We start from the raw sequence: 12,786 nt of genomic DNA, 5'->3' as shown, positions 1-12,786 counted from the left end.
GCACCTGGAAGACTTCCTTCAGGACACTCCACGAGACTGGTCAAAGTCAGGGAGAAAAATCCCAGGGGATACAACGTATGCAAGGAGCTCTGGCATCCCGTAGAGGCTTTGTAACTCCAAAGCTTTGAAGTAGATGGACCTAAATGGACCTCCTAGCCACTGTCCTGCCTCTACTCCGAGGGAGATAGGAGCAGTGCCAGGCAGAACAGCCACCTCCTTGGAAGCTGAGGGAGTCAGGGGAGGCCTCCAGAGGTCGACCTGATCACTAACATCTCCAGGCAAGTGCTTGTTCCAAGCAGTTCTTGCTCATGGAGCCAATTCCCCTGGGTAATGAGAACAGTTTTTACCCCAGGCCAGAACACACCATTGCTGACATGTTCTTTCTGGTCAGAGCTCTATCCTGCTGGCTTCTCAACATAGACAAAGCATCCTGCCTTTAGTATCAGGCATGTGCTTCAGACATGCAACGAGGGTTCTGAGGTAGCAGCATACCCAGGGTAACTGCTATGTACTGTGATCTGGAACTTGTCAGGACAGCCTATTAAAAATGAGGGGTGAGCTGCTGCTTTTGCACTAAATGTTGAGACATTTCTTGGTAGGCTGAGAATTGGAGGGCATCTGACACTTGGGGAGTCCACTCAGATCCGCTAACCAGCTTATTCTTACAACTGCTATTATGGGTTTGACACAGCAAGAGAAATGCTTTGCTATATCCAGACTGAGATGTGGAACTGCCATGCCTCAAGTCCTGTGTCTCAGCAGGTACGCCAGTGGGAGTCTGTGGCAGAGGCTACATGCAGCTACTGAAAAGACCAGATTGAATGACAACATGTGTTCCAGGAAATGGGTGAGCTGTGCTTATTTCTGCCAGTAAGTGCTCTACATTTAAAAATTAACTTCTGGTTTCTTTTGGGGTCTTGGTAGCAATAAACACCTAAAAGACTATCAGATGCTGAAGAGTCCCAGTGGCTGAACTTTGGCCCACAAGCTGGATGCCACCTGATGTACCAGGCCAAAAAAAAAGTTATATTGCACAGTAAAATGCTAATACAGTACAGAGCTGGCTCAAGTCTGGAAGGCTCCAGGAGACTTCAACAGCAGGAAGTTCAGGCATCCTTGGTGCCTGCTCCCAACACTAAGCTTCACCCCCACCCCTCAACTCATGCCACACACAGCTCTGATGTGAAGGGGGTATTCTGCCAGACAACATTCCTTTAGGTTTATTCATTTCATATTCACATACTGTTTGTGCCTAGGGGTAGCTATAACTTTGATCCATTTGGGGGAACGACAGAGCGTCTTTGCTTTCTAAAGATAAGTCACTGTTAGGCATCTTTCTTTCCATGCGCCCTGGTTTGCTTGTGAACCACTACTTAAGGCCCAAGATGATAGGTTTATAGCCTTGAAACAAGAGGCCAGGAAAGGTAATTTTGTAGCCTCAGTGATATCCTACCAACAGGATGTGCCCAATGTCACAGGCACCCGGGTCTTTTTCCCACCCAAATACCAAGTCTTGAGCCCACATATCCAGATTGGGATCCTACTGGGAATTCCGAGTTGGGGTGTCACACAACCTCTGCAGTGACAGAATTGGGAGTCAGCCATGGCTTCCCTATCTAGTTTGGTATTAGGGGATGGTGACTTTGTAGGCATCAGTGAGAAGCTAAACAGTTTGGGACAACACAGTCTGCCTTCATTATTCCAAACAGGGCCCTCCGTGACCATGAGGCTGTTTGATGCCATCATCTCCCTGGTATAGTAACTTGGGCTGAGCTACCTAAGCCTTTTTAGTATGGGAGGAAAATAAGACACTCATCCTGGAAACACTACCCTAAGGATTATCCAGGAACCTAAGGCATCTGTCCTTCCTTGCAGCCACATCACTGCAGTGATCAATAGCCACAATATAAGTGTAGCTCCACCACAGCATTGAGGCATCAGAGGAGACCTGACAGGAAACACGGGACCCCCTTGAACTCAGTGATTCAAGGAGGGACCATGCAGAATGGGAATCTCCTTTGGCAACACCCTCGAAGACACACCCAGAAACAATACTTTGTATCCTTCAATCCAAGTTGACAGGATGTGAGCCTGTCAGGCCCACAAGGGAATGCAGCCTAGGCGGCTTTGTGATCCTGAGCAGGAGAGCTCAGGCTTTAGTGGGCATCAATCTTCTGGAGGAGCTTGTTCAAGCACCGGTTGCTAGGTTACCCCCTGGAATTTCTGCTCTCATTGTTGGTGGCGGGGGGTGGGTGGGGGCGTGGTAGGAGAAACAAGAACTCATGTTTCCAGTAAGTTTCCAGGTAATTGATAGTCCAGGAAACATACTGAGGACTGCTGGCATACAGGTTAGCAATCCCAGGACAAAGAACAGGAGCTATTTCCAGACTTGGGGTGTTAGAAGAGATGCTTGGAGATGGATTTTGGGATACTAAGAGACACAACCACCTTGACACCGCAGCCACCTTCAGTTGAACACAGGCAGCTGAAGATGACCTTTGATGGGGGGCAGAGTCATGCACACACTGCTGTCTTTGTCCCTCCTTTGTCTCATGTGGAGCTTCTCGTTGTCCAAACACAATGAGAAGCTGTGACGGTTAATGTTGTCAACTTGACTGAAGGATGCAAAGTATTGTTTCTGGGTGTGTCTGAGGGTGTTGCCAAAGGAGATTAAACATTTCAGTCAGGCTGGGAGAGGCAGACCCACCCTCAACTGGGGTGGGCACCATCTAATCAGTTACCAGCATGGCTAGGATAAAAGCAGGTAGAGGAACGTGGAAGGACTAGACAGGCTGAGTCCTCCAGCCTTCATCTTTCTCCCGTGCTGGATGCTTCCCGCCCTCGAACATCTGACTCCAAGTTCTTCAGCTTTTAGACTCTTGGATTTACACCAGTAACTTTCCAGGGGCTCTGAGGCCTTGGGCTACAGACTGAAGGGAGCATTGTTAGCTTCCCCAATAATTTTGAGGTGTTAGGACTCAGACTGACATCCTTGCTCCTCAGCTTGCAGCAGATGGCCTATTATGGGACTTTACCTTGTGATAATGGGAGTCACTTCTAATAAACTTCCCATTATATATACATCTATCCTATTAATCCTGCTCCTCTACAGAGCCTTAATACAGAGGCCAAAGAACATGGAAGAGTGAGGAGGTCAGCCTTTAGGGACCACAGATGTGTGTGTGGTGGGGGTCGTGGAGACAGGAGGCAAAGGAAAAGGTACCTGCCCAAGGAGATTGATCTCAGGGGTGGTTTCCAGCTACCAGTTTTAGATGAGCTGCTGCCCTCTGTGTTCAAGTTCCCACACTTATTCTCCATGTCCAAGCCCATCTCACAGAAAGCCTCATGTATTCTTGGTGCAGGATCTCTGTACCAGGTTGGTCCCCAGGGGAGGTTCTCCATCCCTCAGAGTACCTTCAAGGAAGTAGGAGTGAGTGGCTCTAGGGCATTTTCTCCTGGCTCACTTTAGGGGCTCTCACAGCTTAGGCCTTGTAGCTACTATAGTCCCCAGTTGACCATAAGACAAACCCCACCTGCGACCCCTTTTGTCAAGGGCTCTTGAACTTGAAGGCCTTTACCTTCACTCACGTGATGTACGTTGACTTTTGTCAGACTGCTAAGGCTGGGTTACTGTGTGGTCACAAAGGCTGTGCTTGGACCCATACCTATCCTGGTGACAATCTAGAGGGTGATAAATACCCTTTGCTTCTGGAAGGGTCTATGGACTTGCTCAGGCTGAAGTTCAAGAACCTCATCTTTTGATCTGACCACCCTATTCCTTTTGTGTCCTCAAAGGTGGGGGCCTTGATGTATTACCGGTTTTTATTCCTGCCTTAAGGCCTCTAGAGCTTCCCTTAGTGTCTCAAGTTCACTCACACAGGCTTTAACGAGTAGATTCACAATATGAGCTATAAGCAGCAGCATGGTAATGTATGTGGCTTTTATTTTCTCATGGCTGTGGATTTAAATCCATTTCTATGGTTTCAAACTTTTGCATGTTCAACAATCTCTGGTCTGATTTGAACTGAGATCTCTGAAAGCTGGGAAAGACTGGACTAGTCCATGGGTTTGCACACCAGGACTCTGGAAGACATGTCCAGATTGCTCTGTGCTGCAGCACAGAGCACTTGTTCTGAGAGACAAGAACAGCACCATCACCAGCAGGGTGGGGGGCTAGAGAAGTTGTGGGAGCAGCTCCAGGATGAGGCCCCCCCCCCCCAGGTCAGTGGTCAGTGGCCAGCTTCTGCAGAAGCAGAGGCAGCACGAGACACAGCAGGCGCTGGCCCTGAGACTGGAGAAGAATCCTGCTGCTGCGGACCTAAGTCCCGTTTCATGATTTCAGACTTCTGCTTATTCAACAGTGTCCGGCTAGATTTGAATCCTAATCACGTGAGCAACAGATCTGTTGAGTCTGCACAGGCAATAGGACTCAGTCAGCTTGAACCTGATGAGTGAGTTCAAGGAGCTTCCTGCTTGACTTGTGTGCATGCTGTGTGGGGGGTACATCATCTGGGGAGGCCCCCTCATGCCCCTCAGGTGAGGTGGAGGCTGGTAGGGGGCTTTTTAGATTTCAGCCTTTGACTTAGTTTCAGATTATTTGAATGAAACATGGATTTGACCCTCTCATGTCAACTTGGAACATAGGCAAGCTTTAAGACTCCCACCCCAGGGCACACACAGAGCCCACCTTCACCCTAAACAGGGGTTGGATCTTGAGGTGAACTGAAATGCCACATGCCATTTAGTTTGGTGTTGACTGCCCGATGTTGGTGCTCTGAAGCCCCAGGAACAGAGGCTAGCCCAGCTGCAACACCAGAGTGGATGGGCCTTTGTCCTTGGCCAAGGGCACTTTTCACTGAAAGTGTGGTTACTAACACCGAGTTTCCCTTTCAATTTTTCTGAGTTTTCTTTGGGCCTGATATGGCAAGTTCTACCCCACCTCCCAGGCAGTCTGTTGCCTCCCTCCCACCCAAGGATATACAGAGTCTCCCCCCAGGACAAAGACCCTTCACAGAATTCCTCCAGTTCTCTCAGCTCAGCCTCCCTAGAGTCCTTGCCAGTGCCACCTGTCACCATGAAGCCATACTCCATAGGTACATTTCTGTAGTCTCTGGAGAACTGTGTCCATTTCTGGTCTGTATGCACCAAGTCTTTTCTGAAACTCGAGATTGTTAGATCTTGGAAATTCTAAGGCCTTCACCATGCTGTTAGCTCTAGATTTTCATTAAGGAGCTAAGAGGCACAATCCCCGTGACCTTGCCAAAGATACCCGTGGTTCTTACAAATAGGACCTTCCCAAGTAGGATGCTAGAATGTAGAAGACACAGTAACACCAGAACACTCTCAGCAAACACAGGGTGGGGTCAAAGGCCAAATACAACACAGTAGGTCCAAAGGAGGCTTTCCCAGATTAGACTTATGACTGGGAGGGGTCTAAGCTCAGGATCCCGATTTGAGTCTTGTTATATTTGATTCTGGCATAAAAACTCTGGTTATCTTTTGGGTTCAGCATTCTGTTCAACTGGAAGTTAGCCTCATAGCAACTTTGTCTCCAGTATTGTTTTCCTTCATTTGGAGTTAGGACAGTGTTGGTATTTTTAACAGGACTTGAATACCTAAGCCCTGTTAGAAGTGAGGAAAGGAGAAACCCCACTTCCATGTTGTGGACCAGCTCAGATGAGGAATTCTGGCATAAGAACCATCTTTTCTAGATGAGTTGCCCATTTCTAGATTCTCATCTTCAGCACCTGTTATACTTTAATTGGGCAGATCAGAGTTCAAGTTAGCTGGCTTTAAAAATAAAGTCAGGTAAGCAGAAGAGTCACATTTTTATGACGACCAAGAACAAATTTTGTGTAAAGAAAACGGATCTAGAGCTCCAGGGTCTACTCTAATCACAGAAGTCAGTAGACGAGAAAGGTGGAAAACAATCCTATGAAGTGTCGTACCCAAGAGTAGGAATCAGACAAATGTTAAGATGTCTGGCCCTGATCACTTATTGCCTGGACTCTTATCGGCTAGGACACACATCTGAGATGCCCCAAGACACTTTACTGAGTTCTTTAGGACTCTGGGCTTCCTTTTGGCAGAGTTGCCAAACAAACTCCTGGGAACTCCCAGGATTTGGGGAAAGAGAAACTTGGCTGCTACTCTAGGGCATGGCATCTGCTCATGGCCAGCCTCTTCTGTAGTATTCCTTCCCATGTTCCCAATGTCACAGGAATGAGAGCTTTCTCCATCTTCCTAACCACCTTTTGCATGTATGCTCCAACTGCTGGGTCATCCCTCGTTCCTGGACTACACATTAGCACCTCATTCTCTCCTCAGCACTGTCTGTCACAATTAGGTCAATACATATGTTGCTGTGGCCAGAGGAGTCTGCCTCATTATCCTGACTTTACTTCCAAAGCCTTTCCTTCCATTCCACACAAGAGCCCAAGTCAATTCCCATGGTTACCGGCAGGTCCCATCTTGACCTTTTACATGACCTACCTTCAAAGTTTTGACTTCAGTCATCCAGTGAGTGTCATTCCATACCACTTAACTCTTGGTCAATGAGGACCCTCATTCAGGGTGAAGGCTAATTTTCACTTTTATAGCTAGTTACCACTCCCCAACCCACCTCTCTCCTCCTTCTCAACTCAGTGTGGCCATCCTTTCCATCGCTATTTACTTGACTCGACTTTTTTCTCTCCATTAGTTTATAGTTGGCATAAGAAATTCATTCTTTACTGCTGTCTGGAGTGGAATTTGTATACAGTTTGAAATAGAATTTTAAAAGCCAGCAACAGCAGTTTGACCATTTCCTTTTATGCATGTCAAACTTACACCTATACTGTCTCCCCAAACTTCTCCCATACAGGCTTCCTACTTCAAGTATACAGAAGTTTCCATCCTTTAACATGGGCTCAGACCTGATTAGTTGTCACCTCCACATCCACACACACCTAGACTAAGCTGTCACTTGACTTTTTGCATGATGCTCCCAAGTGGTTTCTCTTCCCCTACAAGCTGTTTTCCATGCAGAGCCAATGAGATCCTTAAGAAAATAAGGACTACAATTCAAAGATCACCAATACATTTCCATTTCACTCAAAGTAGAAGCCTAAGTCTTACCAAGGCCTATGAAGCCTTGCCTTCTCCCCATTCTTTGACCTCACGCCACACCTACTTTGGCATCTATGCAGTCTATCCCTGTGCTCCAGGATAAAACCTGCTGGCTGGCAGTGACATTCTTGTTCTGCTAGCCACACTACAGCTGCAGATATTTCAATATTTAGACTAGCATCCATATGCCATAGGTCAACATCACCTCATTCAGTTTTATGTTCAGCAGAATTCTATTGCATCAGAGTTCAATGAACTTACCGCTCAGATAAGGGAAGAAAATAAGTAGGTCAAGGGAGACACTGGTAGCTTTAATTTGCTCATTTACTGAACAGCATGTTTCTGTGGTACAGCATCACATTCAGGAAGTAACCCACCCCAGTATGACTATAGAAGCATTGAGCCGAGACCCACAAACCACACCAGAACCAGCTTGGGGATGTAGGCAGAGCCACATACTCCCAATTATCAGGAGGCCCTGGCTCCTGCTCCCCAGAGACAAGCCTGTGGAAAGGTTCCACCTCATCAGGCTTCCTGGAGCTCTAGTGCTAGCACTAGGACAGGAGTCATCTTACTTCTTGGCACAGGGGCTGGTCACTAGGCTTAGGAGGCAGCTTTGAGTGTGGTATCTTCTGTGCAGTGCCCACTCTCCAGGACCAAGATGGCACCAACAAGCTATGAGCCAGGGTCTCGTCCCATTTCCCTGGGGCTCCTTTGCCAGGCCAAGTTCCCATGAGATGTGCTGGTGCACCCATCTCTGCACTTCCAAGCCCATTTCCTGGGGACACAGACTGTGGCCCAAGTGGTCTGCAGCTTTATGAGGTGGTTATTGTTCATTTCTGCAGCTCTCTGCCCTGACTCTCTTAAAGGGCACACAGCTTCAGGTAACCAGAGAGCCACAAATGCAGTTTCCTTGCCCGTGTAGAACATGGGGGTGGGGGGTCAGAGTTCTGCTCAGGAGATAGGGGCAAGATTAGAAGTCATTCTGGGGTTCTTCCATGGTAACAGAGAAAGTTACACTGCAACCCAGTATGTTAGGGCATCACCAAGGAGTCCTTTGATTTCCATCTCAACATTGCTTTGTATCCTTGTCTTAACAGGCTGGGAAGGACACGAGAACAGGGTTTGTCATTACCTTGTTCTACAGGGAGCAATCGTTCTATCTCTGATGTTCTTAGTGAGTGACTGTCAACCCCCTGGTGCCTTCCCCACTCACCTCATCCTTAGAGGGCCTGGGGAGATGCTCAGGCAGGGGTGCTGCCATTATCCTTGGCAATAGTTACCCTGGAAACAGGTGACATGGCCACCACCACTAGCAGCTGTGCAGAGGTGCCTGGGGGGGACCCCCAAAGTTCCTGATGCTCTGCTGTTTCCCTAAGAAAATCCTCATCCCGCATAAGGTTTGTCTAAAAAGTCAGTCAGAGCCCACCTTAGGAAGGGAGCCTTGTCTGCCAGTTGCTTCCATTCTAGAAGATTGGGATGGTGGAAGACTTCCAACCCAGCTGTGTTGTCAGCCTCATGGTGCCCAAGGCCACACCAAGCATGTGGAACCACACAGACTGGGAAGAGGGGCATTCAGTAACCCAGCAACAAATATGGCGTTCTGGGAAAGGACAAAAATTTGCTCTAGATACAGGTGAATGAAGGACCCCCATTGTAACCTAAGTCTACAGTTATACAACCAAGACCTATGGGAATAGGGAAGAACCAACCCACAGCATTTTTGGAGCTGGGGGGAAGATGTTCTTCCATCTTGCAGCCAGAATGGAAGTCTTTATTTACTCATTTACCCACTGGGTCCCACGTTCAAGAAGAGGGAACATGTTTATGAACTGATGTGCCACCATTCCCTAACATACCCCATCCCTCAAGTGATTGTTGTCATAGTGACCACTCCTTGTACTGTCCTAGCAAACAGTCACAGAATGTATTGGTCGGTGCAAAAGTAATCGGTTTTTGGCATTGAGTGATGTCAAAACCTGCAATTACTTTTGCAGCAATCTAATAAGTCTGATTATGAGATATTGTCTCATGTTGACAATACCATGCATAATTTTGAGATGCAGCAGGATAAACTTAATACATTTAGTAATTCAGAAGGCTACTATGAGAAACTGCTCCTGAGCCACCAGCAGGGCTGAAGTTAGTGACTGAAGCACTGAATATGAACAGCAACTGAAACTCTCATACTAGGAACATAGTATGACATTCTGGATGACTGCTTGGTGTGTGCCCCAAAGCCAACTGTGGTCTGACCCAGAGATTTCACTGCAAAGCATATACACAGCAGGAAAGCATATGTATGTGTGCTAGTTCACATCCAGTGTTATCAGAGCACCAATTGTAACAGTCAAAGCTACCACCTGAATATAGTTCAACAGCAGGATGGATAAGCTGGAGTACATGCAGATAAAAATACTAAATAGAAACTACTGCTACATACAGCATGCATAAGTCAGAGGAGAGTTAACAGAAATATACACTCAGAATGAGGAGTTACAGATCAGAGCCATTTGTCATTGTCATTATGTTTGGCAATAGTGACTTGGAGAAGAGAAAGCATGTAGTTTGCTGGTATAACTCATTTTCCTGGGTCGTAGTTTCATGGATATGTTCATTTTGATATTCCCTTGACCTACCTTCTTAGTAAAATAACTAAAAGGCTGGTGAATTTTCTGAACAGTCCAACTTGGCAAGTCTGCCCCATTCTCAGCAGTTGGGGTCTTAAAGGCTAGGTCCTAGAGACTGTGGCTGCAGATTTTCCTGAAACCCGCTTGATCACCATGCACTTTGACCCTTGACTTGGCCTGCTTCCAGGAAGTGTGGTAGAATTCCCAAGTATCCCAGATCAGCCAGAATGACTGTATTAAGGACTCATTACAGAATGAGGGTGCCAGAGGGCACAGCCGTTAGCAGTCTTGGGGTTTAGGGCTTCATAGCTATCAGAGGATGCCAAGATAATCGTTTTCCAACACAAGAGCCTGGATTCTACTCCAGTGACCCCTCACTGTTTTCTGGAAGGCTTCCACTGAGTGCCCCCCCCCAAGCTTTTTAATGAAAGTACACATACTATTAAGAAGCTGGTAGATCAAACTTTTGCCATCCCAATCAATCACATACACCAGTGTTACTTGCCAAGCATACACAGGCTAAGTTCCTACACTGGGTCTTGCTTCCCCCAGTCCCCCAGGTTTGGGGAAGAGGCTTAGGGCAGGCTGATGTGCTGTGGATCCTGCTCTTCTCAGTGGCTCATTCACTGTGTTGAGAGCCATGCAAGGCTTTGTCTGACCCCTTGGAACATGATTCCTTTACTCAGGGCCGCCTCAGTCATCAGGCATAGACTTCATATCTGATGAAAAGGGTGGTGGGGTTGGGGCTTGAAGGGGATAATGCCCTGAAGGAGTGGCCACTGCACCCAAGAGGGACTCACAGCAGTGCAGCATTGTCTAAGGACTCATTACAAAATGAGGATGCCATTCTGTAATGGGAAACAGGAATGTAAATGTAAACAGGAAGGGGTCACCATCTTGCCCTCAAGCCCCTCCCTCACCATTAGCTTTGCATAGTTGCTTAAGTCCCTGAGGCATCAATAAGTCAATGGAACAACGGGAAACTAATTTTTTACTTTCATTCTGAACAGCAGAGTGAGATGGGGGAATCGCAGAGATGCAGATGGTGTAGGGGAGTTGAACTCCATTTAGAATCACCTGCATTTGAAATACCTATGAGACTCCCAATAGGGACAAGTAGCAGGTATTGGAGGATGCCCCGTTGAAGTTTAGAAGCTCTACTAGAGGTGCAGACAGGAAGACGGAACAGGAGCACAGATACCAGGTGAAGCCATGGGGTATAGGTGTCCCCAGAGCACAGCCTCAGCTGGGGCGATGAGGACCAGCCAAGGAACAGCTCGCAAAGGAGATGAGATAACCAGGTGCATATGGACCACCAGACCCTGGAATGTTCAGACCAGAGCCTCCTCAGACCACAGCCTCATGGCAGAGAGACTTAGAATCTACTCTTTCCTCAGGAAACGTTCAGACGAACTACGAGTTTTCAGATCCCAGCAGGGCAGAGAGATCCGATGAGCACCCCAGGTCACTCCATTTTCGGTACTGAGGTCCTGATCTTGGAAGATCAGGGCCTGTCAGGAGGTAGCAGAGTTCTCAGTGCAAAGCAAGGGATGCTGCAGAACAGAGAAGATGCCTTTTCTCCAGGATGGAGAGCCCCGAGAGTGGCTCCTGAGAGTGGACCCCAACATACCTTCAACTGAGGAGCCCCGGAGGGCCCACGAGGGAAGAGTAAGTGATGCTGGCCAAAGGAGAGATGGTATGGCCTGGTAGGATTCCAGACACTCCCAGGTGTGGGGACAGGCACTGTGTTTTCACCCAACCCAGGGAGCCAGCCCTGAGGGGCCCAGACATGGGAAGACTTCCCTGAATATCGTGACATGCGTGACCTGGGACCTTATTGACAACACCAGGCAGTTTTTCCCCTAGGCTGATGGGGAGCCTTCAGGCAAGAGGCAGAGAGAAGCCGAGTCTTCAAGCACTAACATCTCTCTGGGTCTGTTGGGTCTCAAGCTGTGAGAGTCTTGTCTCCTCATTCCCTGATGTCCTGGGGCTAGAAACCGCGGCTCCTGTGAGAGCCACTCAGGACCTTTGTGGGCCGAAACCAAGCCTTGTGGATCCTGACAGCATTTGGCAAAGACTCATCCAAGTTCTACCTCTGGAGGTGGCGAGGATCATGCAGGCAGGGGTCCCCTCCTTTTGTGTGAGGGGATGATCTAGGACCCAAGGCTTGAGCACGAGGCTGCAGTCCTGTTCTGCCACGGGTTTACTCCCGAGTCATCAGCACAGAGAGATCACCCCTGGAAATGACGTCTTCATACCCCCTGGGGTCTGATTTAGATCAGGACCCAGGTCTCAATCCTGGAAGGGGGAAAACATTGTATTGAGTGACATGGGGTCAGCATCATTTGCAAAGACAAAGCTACTGGGTCATAGTAGGAATGAGACCTTCCTCCTCCTCCATTCACAACCATGGAATTTAAGACTCTTGAGATGAATATATGCAAACATGAATTTTGGCTTCTTCAGGTGGTCTAGTAATTTAAGTCAATATTGGCCACCTCTTCTCCAAAAAAAACCATCTATGAGTCCTGATGGGAACCCCAAGCTATACTTTTGTTATGCTAGGGGATAGAGGAGTCAGAAATGGCAGATCCACTTTCCCTTTTAATATTCTCAGTCTCACTCCCAAGACACCTGGGTTTTTAGAACTTATTAGTGTTGATAACACAAAGCTCTGGAGACAGTCTATTTGACCACATTAGCCTGGCCACTTTCCTGGGAGTTCTCTCTTCCATTGATATCCATTCTTTGACTCAGAATTCACAGGAGTAAGAATAAGCTTGTTTGATGAACTTGTTTATACTCCAACCATTTGGCCATAAGCAGTTTGGGTTTTGGTACAGTCTTAAGAATTGGATACTTTAATCTCGATTCACAGCTCTCAAGGGGGCTCCAGAAATCAACCTGAGGGAGGACTGAACAGTCAAAGATCATTGTTTTCAGGGTTCTTATTCATTGCCCATCCCAAAGGTGCACCCCAATACTACATAGGAAGATGCACCTGTGATAGAGCCTTGTTTTCAAAGCTGTCCTGTGAGCACACCAGAGA

At 47.7% G+C, this 12,786-nt stretch overlaps 1 long non-coding RNA gene across 1 annotated transcript in view; it reads left to right on the top strand.

Annotated features, from left to right (window-relative positions):
• The first annotated feature begins 2,234 nt into the window (after positions 1–2,234).
• Positions 2,235–12,786, top strand: part of LOC129060816 (uncharacterized) — a 34,496-nt gene continuing 23,944 nt past the window's right edge. Inside the window, exons 1-2 of the long non-coding RNA XR_008527711.1 lie at positions 2,235–2,303; positions 4,362–4,451. This is a non-coding gene — a long non-coding RNA (uncharacterized LOC129060816). The remainder of the gene's footprint in view (positions 2,304–4,361; positions 4,452–12,786) is intronic.

This window comes from Pongo abelii, chromosome 7 (assembly GCF_028885655.2).
Source record: "Pongo abelii isolate AG06213 chromosome 7, NHGRI_mPonAbe1-v2.0_pri, whole genome shotgun sequence".
Classification (NCBI taxonomy): Eukaryota; Metazoa; Chordata; class Mammalia; order Primates; family Hominidae; genus Pongo; species Pongo abelii.
This window is presented reverse-complemented; position numbering and strand designations above follow the sequence as displayed.